Below are 16,314 nucleotides of genomic sequence, written 5' to 3'. Positions count from 1 at the left end.
AGAACATCGGGGGTTTAATAGTTTTCAAATGGAAAAAAAATATTGAGATAGGGGTTATATTTTGACAAATGCTGATTCCGTTTTGTATGCGATTTTTCGTTGGTTATTGCAACATTAATTTTGCAACTAATTAAATAATTTTTTTAGTATACTGATAAATAATCGATTATGAATAATCAAGATATAAATGCGAAACATCAAGAGAAAATATAAATCCGGTCGTAATAAATTTATTGGCAACAACCCCGATTCGTCGAATCGGGTGCAAATGAATACACATGTGATTAATCTAAAAATGTCGATATATTTCTATATCCTTTTCCTTTTACGGAAGATAGGACAATTCCAATAACTTTGGCTTACAAATTTATTGGGGGGCAGTATTTGTCGGTACTGGCGTTGACGCACCGGGCGCTCGATCTCACCGGAATCGGTACATCCGAAATTTTTCGTGTCGTGTATCCTCTTGATATAGTAAAGCTATCGATTTTGTACTAGTTTCTCGACGATATCAGTTTTACGAACAATATACAGCGCGTTCATTCATCACTCTTCTATCTGTTCGTTTATCCGAATTTGAATTTTTTCCTCTTAGTCTTTTTTCTCTTACATCTATAATTTGTGAAATTCACGCTTCGTCGATCGATCCATTTGATCGCTTTGCACTCGTCATTTTGAATTGTAGAATAATGTTTTATTTTTAAAAAGTGACTTTTTTAATAAAATCTATAAAGCGTTCCATTTTAACCGCAAAATTGTAAAATGGAACAGTGATGGAACGTTTCTTACATATTATCGAGTGTTTCTCGTAGAATTGGAACTTTTGGCATAACGCGTTTCCTCGAAAACGCGAGTATCCCCTTCTTATTGACGGAATTTGATTTTTGACGGTTCGACGCCAGCGAGGGAGAGCGCCCGATCGAACACATTGACCGTAACATCATAGTTGAACAATATCGTAGCGATAGATGTGTGTGCGCCATATGTATTTAATTTTACACAGAGTTACACCGTAATCTAAATAGGCGAGACAAATTACGAGAGCACGTATGATACAATATATATATATATATATATATATATATATATATATATATATATATATATAAATTTTATATGAACACGTGTGTGTATGTATGTGTATGTGTGTGTGTTTTGCGAACGTACGTGCCGAATCTCAAAATTTATATAACATAACGAGGACGCGCGAAGGTCTCCCCAAGCTGTATTGTGTACATGTGCAATTTGTATAATTGTGCAATTGCATCTCGGTGCAATTTTCCGCGAGATATATAATTTCTTCTTCTTACTGATGACGCAGTGGAAAAAAAGATACTTATTTTAAATAAAAATCTACGGATTATCAAATGGTATAACTTAAAAAATTTTTCTTATTATAAATTTTTCTCTATTATAGACTTAAGAACCAAAGATCAGACAACAAATAAATCCTTTTTAATTATTAACGATCTTGACACACTTATTTAATAGATAAGTTTACCAAGAAGTTGGAATAACAAGCTCTAAAACAAAAAAGTATAACAAAATTTAATTATATTGAAATTAAATAATTGTTTTGGAAATGCTTGCGTAATATAATTAAAAAATAAAAGTAAATGAAACATTTTACAAAAAATTTTACATAAATCAAATTATTAAGTTATTTCAGTTATGGGACAATTTTTAAAGAATTAGAAAAAGATAAAGAATCCAAATCAGAGTTAAATATTAGATTATCCAGGGATTTTTATTTAAAACAAGCGTCTTTCCTCTATTTTGCGACATTCGTCGAGGATTGTCGAAACATTTCAGCGTCCTCTGGCATCGGTTGTGTGTTAAAATGGTCAGATAACACGTTTGTAACACGTGAAATATGTATCTTACGATTTTCGTTCCGACACCACATCAACATTTCGGAGGAAAATATGTACTGAGAACCGTACATGTTGCACGCTTTTCAGGTATGTATCGCAGTTCGCATTGAACAAGATATCGATCTCTTGACTGTTTTCCTCACTCAAGTTTTACTATTTATTAATTGATAAAAGAACTGTTTGAAAGAACAATCGAAGAGAAATTCAATCAAGTTGACAGCTTTTTTTCAATATAAGCAGTTGTAACTTTGCAGCGAAAACCTTACTTTCCGTGGTTTCAATTTAAATTATGATTTATACTTATTAAATAGGATTTTTTATATATAAATATCGATGTACGTGTAATATATTTTTTTCCGATCAAGACGTTTTCATGATCGATATCGACATTTGATGGGGAAATTACCTTCGAAATGGTCTCAGCGCGGCGGATCCTCGTATAAGGCATACGGTTTGGTGCTTAGCTACTACTTCTCTATTACTTCAAGCCTGATTTCTTTTTTTACTTTTCTCCTCTCTCTTTTGAGAGAGAGAGAGAGAGAAATCTTAACCGAAGACGTAACGGCCGGCTCTCCGTCTCGTGTCTCTCTTCGTGTCCGCGTGAAAATTCCGCTCGTCGATTCCACTGCCTGTAGAAAGCTGTAGGTTCTTCGTTGAAACGACGGTCGACGGTTTCCGGACTCGGTTCGCCATCGTGACGTGACGTGACATGAAATAGCGACGAGGATGACGACCGTCGTGACGAACGACCGCTTGGCGCGAGAGTCTGTCTCTCTCTTTCTAAACGAAGGCGAAACTGCTATTTCGCCATGTCGCAACGGTGACATTAGTCATCGCATTGTAATTCGCTTGTTATCCGGCGGGCTTTCGTCAGTCGCATCGGCGAAGACTGCGACCTGCGACTCGCACGCACGAGTTCCTTGGCGCCGTGAATATCGGCCTCGCGATATTTTGGGATTACGCAATGAATTCGCGCTTGTCTATCGAGAAGATTGTAAAATAGCGATCTTCCGGTGCAAAGCGTGTTTGTCTTGTAATTCGTGAATTATCTCGCGAATTCGAAAGCAAAGGTGCATCTCGTATGGAAAATCATTTATGCAACTTCAGATCAAAAGTATTGCATCACCTATAAAAATAGGAAAGTTATTAAGAGAGAAAAACACGTAAATATTAAGTAATTTTATTTTAATATTTTATCTTACGCTTTTTCCCCTGTAAAAATATTTTAAGGGAAAAAATGAAGAATTAATGTACTTGCGTGTTTTCAATAAAATTATATTTTTAAGGATAATGCAGTACTTATGACCAGTAGCTGCATTTTTTGTCATTCGCAGATTACATTCCCTGGCAACTGTGTCGAACTAACAGTCTCTCATTTTCTCGAGAATCAATCGCGAATATGATCTTGTTGATTATTAAACCTAGACATTCAATATTATTGCACAATATTTGATATTGTAGAATATTATTGATCTGTAAAACTACGTAAAGAGTTTGCGATATATTGTGCCAATTAAAAGTACAATATATTGCAATCCTCAATATAATTTTAATCAATAATATATCAAATATCGTACAATAATATTGAGTATCTAGAAGCCTCTTTAGTTGTGACCTCAATATATGGCCGCTCGTTAAACAGCGTCTCGCAGATGACACCGGATCTCCTACGAATGACGGGGAAATGCACGCGACGTGTTCTCCAAGATGGTCTTATTAATGTATGGCACGTCACATTAATGATGCCGAACTGTCTCTTAGTTTGCCGATGAAATCTCGGCACGTGGACAAATTAGAGATAGTTAACACTAGAAAGATTCAAGAATGAAATAAGTCTATAAATTTCGTCTAAAATTTTGCAATTTCTGAAAGCGATAGCTAAAATGCTGAAGATATATTTAACCCTTTTAAAACGGGTGACATATCTGGGTCGTTCTCTTTTATTTTCTAAACTACTTGATCGATTTTTATGAAACTTTAGCTTTGGAGCTTTTTGGCGATGCTTACCTTGAGTCTAAAATCAAAATTTAAAAACATTGCGGTTTTAAATGTTGAAATTTTTTTAATTCTGAAAATTGAAAAGAATAATTTCAAACTTTAGAAGATCATAAATTTTATATACTTCAGTATTATCAGAAATCTCCGTCTTGAGAAGGTTAAAAAACTTGTGAAAAATTAAGATATATGTCCTTCAGCATATCATAATATAAACTTACTATCACATATTTTTGTTAACATTTATTAGAATACTTTGAATTAGCGAATAGGATTTACCCAACTTTCATTAGAAATCGATTAGTTCTACTTTCAGTCCTGCTTCTTGGATTACGAAGTATATTTGTTCATCATTGCCTCAACTTTAAGTTGACCTAATCTGATCTGTGAGACGCGACAATAATAGTATTAAGAGAGTACTTTTTATTCGAAAGGTCAAAAAAGTCCATTTTTTAATTTTAACATTCTTCATGTTTGAAGTGTTTAAAATACATTCCCTGAGCATTTTGTCAATATTTAACGATTTGATGAACTTATAGGCAAAAAAGCAAGCCGCGAATATTATCGGATGTTTTTTGAATAAGAGGAAAGTTCATAAATACATAAGTCATTATGCTTTGCAAAGTATTATTAAAGTAGTAGTAGAAAAGTATGCAAAAATTAATATTAACTGGTTTTTATGTCTAAAAAAATTCTTCGAAAGTCTCTTTTCTTTTACCTTTCACAAGAGATTATCCCTTTAACGCTCCACAGTGTTACGCTTATTTAGATTACTTTTCAAGAGACTTATTGGTAACGTCGACGGACGAGCGACAAAGTGTTAGGTAACGCTTGTGCCGCGCCATGACAGATGCTTTGTAAATGCCCATTGTCTTTTGTCGATTGAGAAACCTGTCGCGTGTTGCGCCTGCCGCCGTTGTTATTCTAAATTCTGAGACTGATCGAGATTTCGTCCACGTGAAAACACCGCGCGGAATTTCTTCGCTTCTTTTCTATTTTTTATTAACGGAAAATAAAGAACGGCGTACGTATAGTTTTGTCGAATAGGAGAACCCCGAGAACGACGACCGTTCGTTCGCGAAGAAATCGTGAGCAAGAATTCACGTAAATAAAACGGTTCGGCGAACCCTGGAGATCACATAGAAATAATAAAATAGAACACGTTTAGTAAGATAAATTATATTTCTCAAGCGTCTGTCAATTTGTTCTAACATTTAACGAGTAATCGAGAACGTCAGAGGCAAGAAGATACGCCTGAGGAGGTCCTTCGCGCAAAAAAGTGAGACGAACATACCGAGATGAGCCGAGACAGAAAGCAATATAATCCTCCGCGCGATGTTCGGTGAAACTTTCCACGACGTTGAATATCCTTTTGCCTCCGACATCTTTTTTCCCCATTGAAAATTATTCCTACATTCAGATATCATTTTATCGTTTGCAAGAGAAAAGCAGACCTTTCGCTCACGATCTGATCGTAAACACAAATTTCCGGGAACGGAGTAACGCCAATTCCTCCTTTCGTTCACCTTTTCGATACAAATGTCGCAATCGAATTGTATTGGCGAGAATATGAAATCAATGGAAATATATTTTACAAATGTATGCGCGCGCGTGAGAAGATAGAACGGTTGGCTCAACGACGGTTTTCTCCTCTCCTCCTACGGCAGTTTCTCTCCAGCTCGACGCACCACGGGACCGAATCTTTGGCATTCGACCGATTGACGTTACAGCCGGCGGTCGTCCTTGTCGGATATCCGAGGGGATGAATGCGACACATTGACTTAAAAATTCTATTAAATACATACGGATCGTAGTTATCATCGTTATCGTCCGGGTCCTGTCTCTTCGTTTACATTATCAGCTATAACCGCAAGTTAATCGTATATTATTGGCAATAATGTTAATCAATAATATTATTCCACTTAGCATTAACGCGTGTCAGAGTGTGGGTATGTGTATGTGTACGCCAGTACGTACGTATCTATACTATACGCGCACGCGCGTGTGATCGTCCCATTATAATAATAATAACATTACAACGTGTTAATGATTCTATGAACTTACAATCGTATCAATAATAATGGTATGATATCCTCTTTTCGTCGCATTTGCGCCCATATTATCTCTTTCTCTCTTTTTACTCACACGCTTTCGTTCTCGTCTTATCATACACACACACACACACGCGCGCAGTCGAGTACACTCAAATATATACTCTGCATTTAATTGTTTATTGTTATTATTATTCTATTTCTCATTTTATCTCTACAAACGCGGGGGTGCGTTTCTCGATTACAAAAGGAGAGGATGCTGGAAAGATTTGAATTGTAAAAGCGACGCGGTCTCGCCAATCGACGAAATGCACTTCACGTAACAGCGATAAAAGAATCTTACGATAGGACCGCTTACGATAGGAAAGTGTTCGAAACACTGTCGTCGTCGAGAATGTTCATTGAGAGACAAGTATTTTGTATTTGCGAGTATAACATAGATATTACAAAAAAAGAAAACAAATATGTTGTTGGGGCTGTTATCAAAAGGATTCTTTGCGTTTTACAAAATACCTTTCTCTTAGCGTTCTAATGGATACGCCACGGTAAATGTTAGTGTGTTTATTAAAAACTTTCAACTTTTCTTAGAAATTAATTACGTAATTGTTGTAAAAGGCAATTTAGTAGGATAAATTCGTCAATTGGCGAAAAAAGCCCGTCGGCATGTTCGTACGCCGTAAACGTTCGTACGGAATTCGCGAATCTCTTTAGGCGCGCGAAAATACGTGGCGAGGGAACCCGGTGCAGACGGCGTGACGAAGACAGCGTGAAAAAGCGTTTCGATACGAGACGACTCTCGTTCCAGCTACGGACCGTGACACATTCTCCCGCGAAAGTAATCGGGATTCCCCGGCGCCGCGCAAATTCTCCGAGCTGATTAATGACAACAAGTAGGACAAGGTGTTGTCCATTATTTTGCGCGGGAGCTCCGAAATTTTCGCATGGAAAACCACCGGGAAATCCTCTCCTTTGGAAGTCGGTTAATGGTCAAGTTGATAAATTTATCGACCGAATCGAGTGAGTTTTATCATTATACAAAATATTCGATGCTTTTTGGGAGGAAGGTGTGTCAAATTGTAAGTGGAAACCGAGTAACACGCAAAGACTCACCCTGTTGCGGCGGACCTGAAAAATCATCCCGGCTGACCTTGTTCTGAAAGGAGCAAAAGGGGCAGATTTTGCTTTAATACCATTAAAGGTGAATACAAAAAAAAAAGAGGATTAATTACATCGTTATAATCTATGTACATACAACAAATCTGGAGTTCGTTTTTTTTCTCTTTTTTCAATGATACAAGACATGTAAAGAATAATCTTTCGCAAGTTTATGCTTGCGTGTATTTATGAGTTTATATGTGTATATAGGCTCCCAATGATTATCAAATCATACATAGAATGTTATTCAAGTTTTAAATGTTATTTCACAAATGATGCAAGATTTAAGCTAACGTAAAACGTACTCGGTCAAATCAGGGGGAGAAAGGGATGAGGGTAAAACGCGCGCGAATTCCGTATGCGAGAGGAACGCGAAAGTGCACCGTCGCGAGTGCAAAGGGACGTCTCGTGCAGCGCAGAATGTAATGTAACATTTCAACAATATATTGCGGAAACGTTGCTGCAACATTGCTGGAACGTGTTCTGCGCTATGCGTCGGATCGGTTCGAGGAGATGAGAGGATGTGGTCGCGGTCGATGTAAAATCGGGGTTACTGGACGATACAGCAGCAGGGGTTGCTCGCGAGGGTCGTGGTGGCCGCGATGCCCCGTTGCTGCCGTTGCTGCTGCTGCCGCGTCTGCCTGTACCGCTGATGATGGTGGCTCGTCACCCTCGCGCACCTGGGCTATTGGTTCTCCAGCGAATAGTGGCGCGATCGCTTCCAAAAGCCCTTGAAGAAGCCTTTCTTCTTGGGCGCGTCGCCACCGTCCGCGCATCCTGCAACAGAAAACCGACCCGTCCAGGATGTCAAGATTTACAGCCAACTTCTCGCCAACGGCGACGTTACTCGAGAAGCCGAGTGTGTCGCAGGTGTCATCATACTCGTGATTTATGAAAGCCGCAGCTGCCACACACGTCACACTTTTCCTTCTTTTAAGTGATATAGATTTACGTATTTATAGAGGCACTCAGTGTTTGAATTATCTAAGGTCATTCATTATAAAAGAAGTCTTCAAATATAATCGAAAATATAGAGCAATCCTACACCTGAATAGTTCAAGGGTATAAAATTTATCTTACGAAAAAAAAAAAAAAAAAAAAACGAATTTGTTGATTGAGGAAGGAAGCGTATCGACTTTACAAGGAAATTGTTTTACTCGATAGAGTACCTGTAAGAGTAGGAGATAAGAAGTTCAATTTATCTTTCTCAATTGACGCATGTACATAGTACATGTTTTATCTGTCGTTTTAACTTCCTTATTTGATTTCAGATATGTTTCATGAACTCGAAGACAATATTTACTTTACAGAGAGCACGCTAACAGGAAATGGTACTTGATTCAAATAAATAGTTATTTGAAAAGTACTGATAACATATTTCATTAAAAAATTAATAATATTAATTTTAAACAAATAACTAAATTATAGAAAATGTTTGAAATAAATATTTAAAAAATCAAAATTTGTTATTAGTATATTCAATTAACTATTTATTTAAATCAAGTATCCTTTTCTGTCATTCTTATATTTGTTGCAATTGACCGATCTAAAAAAATGCTTAGGATTCAATTGTAGCGTCAAGTGGATTGCACTCTAGGAATTTGAAAAAAAAAGAACATTAATCTTGATGGATAAGTATATTGAAATAATCAAAATCAGAGGCGGCGAGCAAGTGTGAATTTACCACTCAATAGTTTCCGAACGATCGCGTCCGCGCAAGCCGCAGATCACACAGTCGATGTTCACTTGAAAGTGCATTGCCGCGCTGCATTGCGGTTTCCGTTACCGTTGCCGGATCCGTTGGAAACACGATTTTACACGGCTGACAATCAATTTGCCAACATGTTAACCATCAGACGAAAGCCGTAAACGGTGTTACGTGGTCTTCAGACATTGCGACGATATCGTATTGACTTTGAGTATTATCTCAAACCAAGATTGGCTAAGATAAAAAAATTTTTAATTAAATTAAAGCTAATGGCTTATAAAATGAATTCAGTTACGTTAAAAATTGCAGAATAAAAAATTAATTTCAGTTAAAAGTTACATTAAAATTAAATAAGTTAGATTAAATTTAAAAAAATAAGTTAAATTAATATAATGACATAAATGGAATATATTTATCAAATACAAAACGTTTTAGCTTTATAGGTATACTAGTTATGCCCTGCCACGCGTTGCTCCGGTCTCTCCCGTCTCTCCCGGTCTCTCCCGATCTCTCCCGGTCTCTCCCCGTCTCTACTCGTCTCTCCCGGTCTCTCCCGGTCTCTCCCGATCTCTCCCCGTCTCTCCCGGTCTCTCCCCATCTCTCCCGGTCTCTCCCCGTCTCTCCCGGTCTCTCCCCGTCTCTCCCGGTCTCTCCCCGTCTCTCCCGGTCTCTCCCCGTCTCAATGTGTCAAAATTTCAGTAATATTAATGAAAAACTATTTTTTACACTTAAATTATGGCATTCATTTTTTAAACACCGGTATATCCAAAATCAAACCCCATAAGAACACTCCCGTTTTCGAATGCAACATTGTGTTCAAAATTTCAAAGCAATCGGTGAAAAACTTACGAAGATCTTAGATGACAAACAAACATTTATATTTTTATTTATATAGATATAATTTCATAATTATGCCAGAGGAAGAACAGAGACGTTTCTTATTTTTTGTGCAATAGATCTACTATCAGTTTGAGAGGTATTATAATGACTAATGTTTATAATATAGAATAAATAAAGAAGAAATTTTTTTTTCGTTAGCTTAATATTAATTTGCAATTTCTAAATCTCCTTTCTTCTTTCCATCTTTTTCGATACCCCCATCAAAATAATAATAACTCGCGAATCGACATGCAACGATACAAATCAAACGAGAGGCAGTAATGACACTGCGAATCAAATCGTATCAGCTCGTTTGCTAAATGGAAAGCATTTAAAGAAATGCGACTCGTCGACAAGTTCCGATGTAAATCGCTCAGAACACTCATGCGCTGATTACAGTTACGTACATACTCCTCATGTCGACAGTATGGTCGAGATTGTGCATACAACTCGTTTAGAGTCTCTCGAGGACGTCACAAACGTCTTCGATTCACCATGACTTTGAGCGACGCGATAGCGTGTCAAGGTAACATCTGTGCTTAGATCTAGATGAGAGGGAGTTCCTGGAATTTTTGGTGAATGATAAAAATTTTCTTAATTCTTTTATGGAGTTGGGAAAATTAATTCTTTTGAAAAACTAAATTAAAGTTAATAGCTTACAAAGTTAATTTAATTACATTAAAAGTTGAAGTTTATGTTATATTTTTAAAATAACTAGTTAGATATTTAAAGTTAAGCTAGAAGTTAACTTTTCAACTTTAGTTTTTATTTTTTAACTAGTTACTACCCAACTCTAATATTTTAATTTCAAAGGTTGAAAATTGCGGCAAAAAGTTTAAATCAAAAGTGGCTTCGCGGTTATTTGTTCCCGAGTTATCGGCGAAAAGTAGAACGATGTAGTAAGATGTCTATAAAATAAAAATTAATTTAATATAACATTATTAATTCTATGGTTTAAATAAAATTTAATTTTAATTTATAACTTTATTAAATCCATTCGTATGTAAGCAAAATTTATTTCTGTATAAGAATTTTATTTTTCATGTATAATATTTAATAGTACTTGTAATTGGAAAATGAAAAGCCATCATTTTGAATCTTTATACATTATTTCCTCATGCTAATATATTATTAAATTGTGACGTGAAAATTGTTAGAAATATGCAATTTTAATGTTGGTGTTGTTTTTGGCAAAATGTTACTCACACAACGTGTGACAACGAATCAATACTTTCCCAGCTGTAGCAGCGATTAGTAGACACCATGTTATGGGGGTCGCTTTCTACGTGCACTCATGCGCGCGTTTTGCATTTCGTGCACGCATCCACCGCATAATTGACGGAGCACGTTGATTTTTCAACGTGCTCACATGCGAACGACGTTTAATTTTGTGAACGCGATGGAATCTCTACGATACCCGCATGTAGACGGTAAACTGCAGCAAAACAGTACAATTGTATCGCTTACTTAAACCTCGATAAAAAATTTCCCGAGAATTGTCTAACTTTCTATCGGGCAAAATTAAAACAATGCAAAGTAAAAATAAATTTAATTATCTGATTTCTATTTTTTTTACAAGAAGATAATTATAAGAAAAGAATTAAGTTTTTATATAGCTTTGAAATTTGAAAAATAATATTTACAAATATTTTATTTTGCGCAAGATTGTTATTCTTATATTTCTCTAAGAAAGAAAGAAATATAATAAGAAAATATATCATAAATATAAAAAATTACGAAAGAGTAAAAATTAAATCTTCAAAAAGGAACAATTTTACAGAGAGTTTCATAAGTTTCATGAGAGTTCTTTAATTTTTCTTGGTAGACTAAATTCTCTAATTATAAATTTTGCAGACTTTTTAATATAATTGGTTTGATTGTACTTATAATCTGTTCAATACGACATGCACAATTCATGCGATCTTCAACTTTATCTTGTATGAAAGTTTTATATCTCGAACTGATAATCACACATGCACAGGTAGATGTGTTTAATGCTCAATTGGAGTAATCAAAACGTTTCTATGATCTAACGATAAACTGCTTCAGTATTTCGAAAGTTCAGATAGAACGTCGCCATACTATCCGTGATAGATCAGATAATCGTTATTGTGATCCAACTTAGTGCAAACTTTTTCTGTTTTTTTTTTCCCAAGTATTCTGGAAGCTGAGATAGGGATTGACCCGCGATCGAGGTCGCGAAGGGTCATGTCGAGAAACAGAGAGACGGAGAGGAGAGAGTAATAGAGAGTGACGTGTCGGAGCGGTGCGGCAGGCCAATGAACGGTCGAGGGATGGAAGGAAGGAAGGAAGGAAGGAAGATGGTGCCCTGGAGGGCCGCGGAGGAGAGCCGGTGCGTGCGGATCAATACCGATAGCGTGTACCTATAGGGCGCGGAGACGCAAACTCTTGGGTGTGTCCGATCTTTCGCGCGCAGTACCCTAGAGCGTTTGTCGTGCGTGCGTAATTCCCTATGCTTGCTCGGCTTTCTGGGCTTTTCTCCCGTTTACCCTGCTCGTGGTCGATTCCTTCGAAGGGACATCGAACTCTAGCGTACGTTAAACCCCGTAGTGAAACTCCTGACGAAGCCGCCACCGCCGCCGCTTCACCCACTCACCAAGTCATTCTCATGTAGCTATCAGCTGATTGAGAAGTGGATGCCTCGAGTTTTCAAACGTTGGGGGAGACGGTCTCCAAGGGAGACTCTTGTTTCAGAAAATTGCGGGACTCGTGTTATACCACACACAACGCTTGAGAAGAAAAAATACAAGCTCTTGATTCATCTCGATTCAGTCGGTGAAAAAGTAATTTTGGAAATGTCGAATTAAATCATCGTCGTAATTAAACCGTCGTTAATGAATTTCTAAACAGCGCTGTGGAACTCACATGGAAACAATTTTTCGTTATATTTTATCAAAAGATACACTATGGATTTTACCATGTGTGATAATAAGCTTAGGACAACTTATTAAACATTATAAGCGACAGGAATTTTTGAAATATATGCACAACAAAAGACATTTTATAATAAAAAATTGCCATACAACATTGTAAAATGTCCTGAAATTTTTCCAGCGTGAGACAAAATTTTATATATAATAATATATAATTATATATAAAATTTGTTTTTATATAACTACGTATTTAATGTTATATCAAATGTTTTTTGCAAAGGATGATTATTCTAATAGAATTTGATTTTGGTATTATTGGTCTCCGTAAGATAAAAATAAGAAATAAAAGTTCCTAAAATTCAAACTCAATTTTTAATTTCAAGTTTTTCTATTAATTTTTGATGATTAATTATTTTTTTCAATGTCCAAAATCTTAATAATACAATTTTTACGATACGAGGGTCCAGTCCTTGTATGTAGACCTAAACGCAGTTATATAGAATGACTTGCTATTATTGGACGCGATCCAAGCCGGTCAAGCTATTAATATTTTCTTACTTGAAAATCCTCGCGTTCATGCACCGTTCAAGAGTAATGGGCAGAAAAATTTGGGAAACTCTTTGAATTTTCAAAAGGTGTCGAATTTCAAAACAATTTGATATTAATTGGTATATTACTTAATTCGAGCGAAATATGAGATTTCTTAAATACAGAAATAGAGTTTCTGTCACTCAAAATTTCATTATAATTTCAAAATTTAAATATTACACCTATTTAACTGTCCCGAATTATATGCAATATACAACAAATTAATAGTGTTAAATTAACTAAATTCATTTTAACTTGTTCCATTCCCTTACCAAAATTTAGTATTAATACTAAATTCCGTAAAGGCCATTGCACATACATTTCCTTAATCGTAGCTGTAAGAAATTGAGCAATACGATTGGTTAATTCGGTCGGTTAATTTAATTGTAAGTAAAATAATTGGTTGAAATCTTACGGTTAAGGAAATGTACGTGCAATGGTCTTAAGAGTTGCACTATATTATTTTTAATAATTCAAGCTTATATTTAATTTTCTTAGCGTCATTGATTTCAAGTGTTTGAAATATTTTTAGAGAATATTTTCCACGTCGTTAAAGTCATCGGCATCTCCTCGTAATTCAGGTCGCAACGATCGCTTGCGATACGTTGACACAGCGGGAGTGGATCACGCGTCCCCAAGAATGCCTCGATGCGCGGGGACGGTATAATGCACATTAAAAAGCAGGCCTTCCTACTCGGTAAGCACTCGTTTCCGAAAATAACCGGCGAATATTAATAGACGCGTTAGATTCACGACGGAGGAGACGGAGAAGCGAGCGCGTAGAGAGGACCGCGATATTTTGGAGCACACACCATGATCCTATAGTTATTCCACGCCGCGATGCACACTAAATTCGGTTACGAACGGAATATAAAACAACAGACAGTACGATTATATCGACGAAATGGGTAGAACTTCCACGACTTTTTTCGGGCGACTAGGAGACGACATTTTGTATTGTAGGAGATGTAATCCGCAATCGCATTTTAATGAAAAATACTAAATCTAAAATAGAGGACAATAGTTTTTTCCGTTTTTAAATACAATTTTCCAGAATACATTATTACGTAACAGTCGAACAGTTAAAAATTGAAGAATTTAACGTAACTTTATCACCGCTACAATTACAGCACGTAAGACGTATTGCATAAATTTATTCCATTCAAAGTGAAATATGTGCTGTTGGATCCCTTTTAATCTCCTTAAAAAGAATTCGTTATGAAGATTTCTATAAAGAGTTAAACACATGACGATAATATATATATTAAACGCGGTAATATGTGTTATGTAATTTTCGATTACCCGGCAATTCTTAAATGTTCATTGCTATTGCTTCTATTTTCGATTAAATTAAAGTTACACAATATCTATAAAATACAATATCTTATTTTAGCCAAATAAAAATCAAATTTAAAATCAAAATTAACATTAAAAATCAAATTTAAACAAATCAAATTTATTCTGTAATTTTTGTTAATTGGAAAGAAAAAATATCGTTAATAATAGCGAATATAAAACGTATTTAATCTATACATCGACTTTTTATATGGATGGATAATGCTGTTAGTAGCACCAAAGTAATCGATATCATGCATGCTCTAGGAGCGTTCGTATTAAGCGTTCGTATATTAAGCCTCATTAAATTGATCGCGGTGTCAAGTTCGCAGCGTGACGGTTCGTTACATTGTTCCTCTGAGTGAACGGATTGTGTGACACCGAGGGATTTCATTTCCAGGGGACTGACACTGCTCGGCTATTTTTGAATCGGACTCCATTGCCGAAGAGATAGAGTCAGCAAATAAGAAGCAGTCGAAATATTGCCCGCGAGGATCCGCGACCAAAATAAATCGGACGGACAACTTATTTTCTCGCGCGACGCCGCATGTCGCTGCGATTCTTTAATTTCCCAACACTAAAATTAAAAATATCCGATTTCTTGTTTAAAAAAAGGACTCTAAAGAATTGCTAGATAAATTAAAAAATTCTCGTTTTTCAAAACACACTCGGAAGTATTATAATATACATATTTCAGTATAAATGGTTCTTTATTATTTTCTACGAACAGTTTTGTTTTAAATCGTGAAAATTTCTGCATCTCTAAACGTAATATTATTCTAATATTTGATATGTTATAAGGAAATAAATAAGCAACTTACCGGCATAAGGACCAGAGGGTGAATTATTATCCTTGCTCTTTCCATCTTTGCTACCGCTTCCTGCAACAGCAAAGAATAAATTCGAAATTACGATAAGATACAAACTTCTAAAAATAGAATGTATAAAATATACATATATATATATAGAATATTTTACCAACTTCCATTATTCAAGTATCTAGAAATCTGCATATACGGAGAGAATTTTCTTTTAAAAATTACCCTGAAAATCATGATAATTATGAAACAACGTAAACCTTGAAGAATTTTACTATACTTTTAACAAAATTTACTAAAATTTTAATAAAATTTGGCAAAATTTTGTAAATTTTACTCTACTTCTAACAAAATTTACTAAAACTTTGTCTGATTTTATTAAAATTTTAGTAAACTTTAATAAATTTTGTTAAAAGTATAGTAAAATTCCTCAAAGTTTACGTTGTCTCACAATTTTCAGGGTAATGTTTAAGAGAAAATTCTCTCCGTGTATTATAAATGTAAAGAAACCAACTAATAATAAGGTAAATACAATATAAAATATATAAGAGTTTAAGAAATATAATCGATGAGATAATATACGGTAATCGAGCAAAAGGGAAATCCATGCAAAGCCTCTCACACAAAGTGAAGGCACATTCCCTCGAAGCAGTAGTTGTAAAAAGCACAGTAATCGAAGGTAAGTGTGTAAAGAGTGTAATAGCGTAAATGTATGAGCTCCCTAACGAGCGCGGGGATCAGATGAGTCAGTTGAGAAGATAAGGAGTAATAATGCATTACGCCTATCATTCGAAATAGAACGACTACTTTGTTCGTAGCACAGGCGTTCTAGAATCCGTTTTGTGAAATGGAGATAATATAATGAATGTAGAAAAATATATTTTAAAAAGTAAGAGATATTAAAGAATTAAAGACAAAATATACCTTCCTTGTCAATAAAAAAAATGCCATTTTCTGAATTGTGCCTGCCAGTGGATATATTGGCAGAACGTCAAGTGGCATGGAAGACCGATTATT

At 35.6% G+C, this 16,314-nt stretch overlaps 1 long non-coding RNA gene across 1 annotated transcript; it reads right to left on the bottom strand.

Moving 5' to 3' along the window:
- Nucleotides 1–5,032: 5,032 nt before the first annotated feature.
- On the bottom strand, nucleotides 5,033–15,533 carry LOC118648258. The gene is made up of 2 exons (XR_004965226.1): nucleotides 15,301–15,533; nucleotides 5,033–7,852 (listed from the first exon to the last, which is right to left on the bottom strand). It is a non-coding gene; the product is annotated as an uncharacterized LOC118648258 (long non-coding RNA).
- Between the last annotated feature and the right edge of the window lie 781 nt (nucleotides 15,534–16,314).

Source organism: Monomorium pharaonis, unplaced genomic scaffold (assembly GCF_013373865.1).
Source record: "Monomorium pharaonis isolate MP-MQ-018 unplaced genomic scaffold, ASM1337386v2 scaffold_328, whole genome shotgun sequence".
In the NCBI taxonomy this organism is placed as follows: Eukaryota; Metazoa; Arthropoda; class Insecta; order Hymenoptera; family Formicidae; genus Monomorium; species Monomorium pharaonis.
The sequence above is the reverse complement of the archived record's forward strand: the minus strand, read 5'-3'. Positions and strand labels throughout refer to the sequence as shown.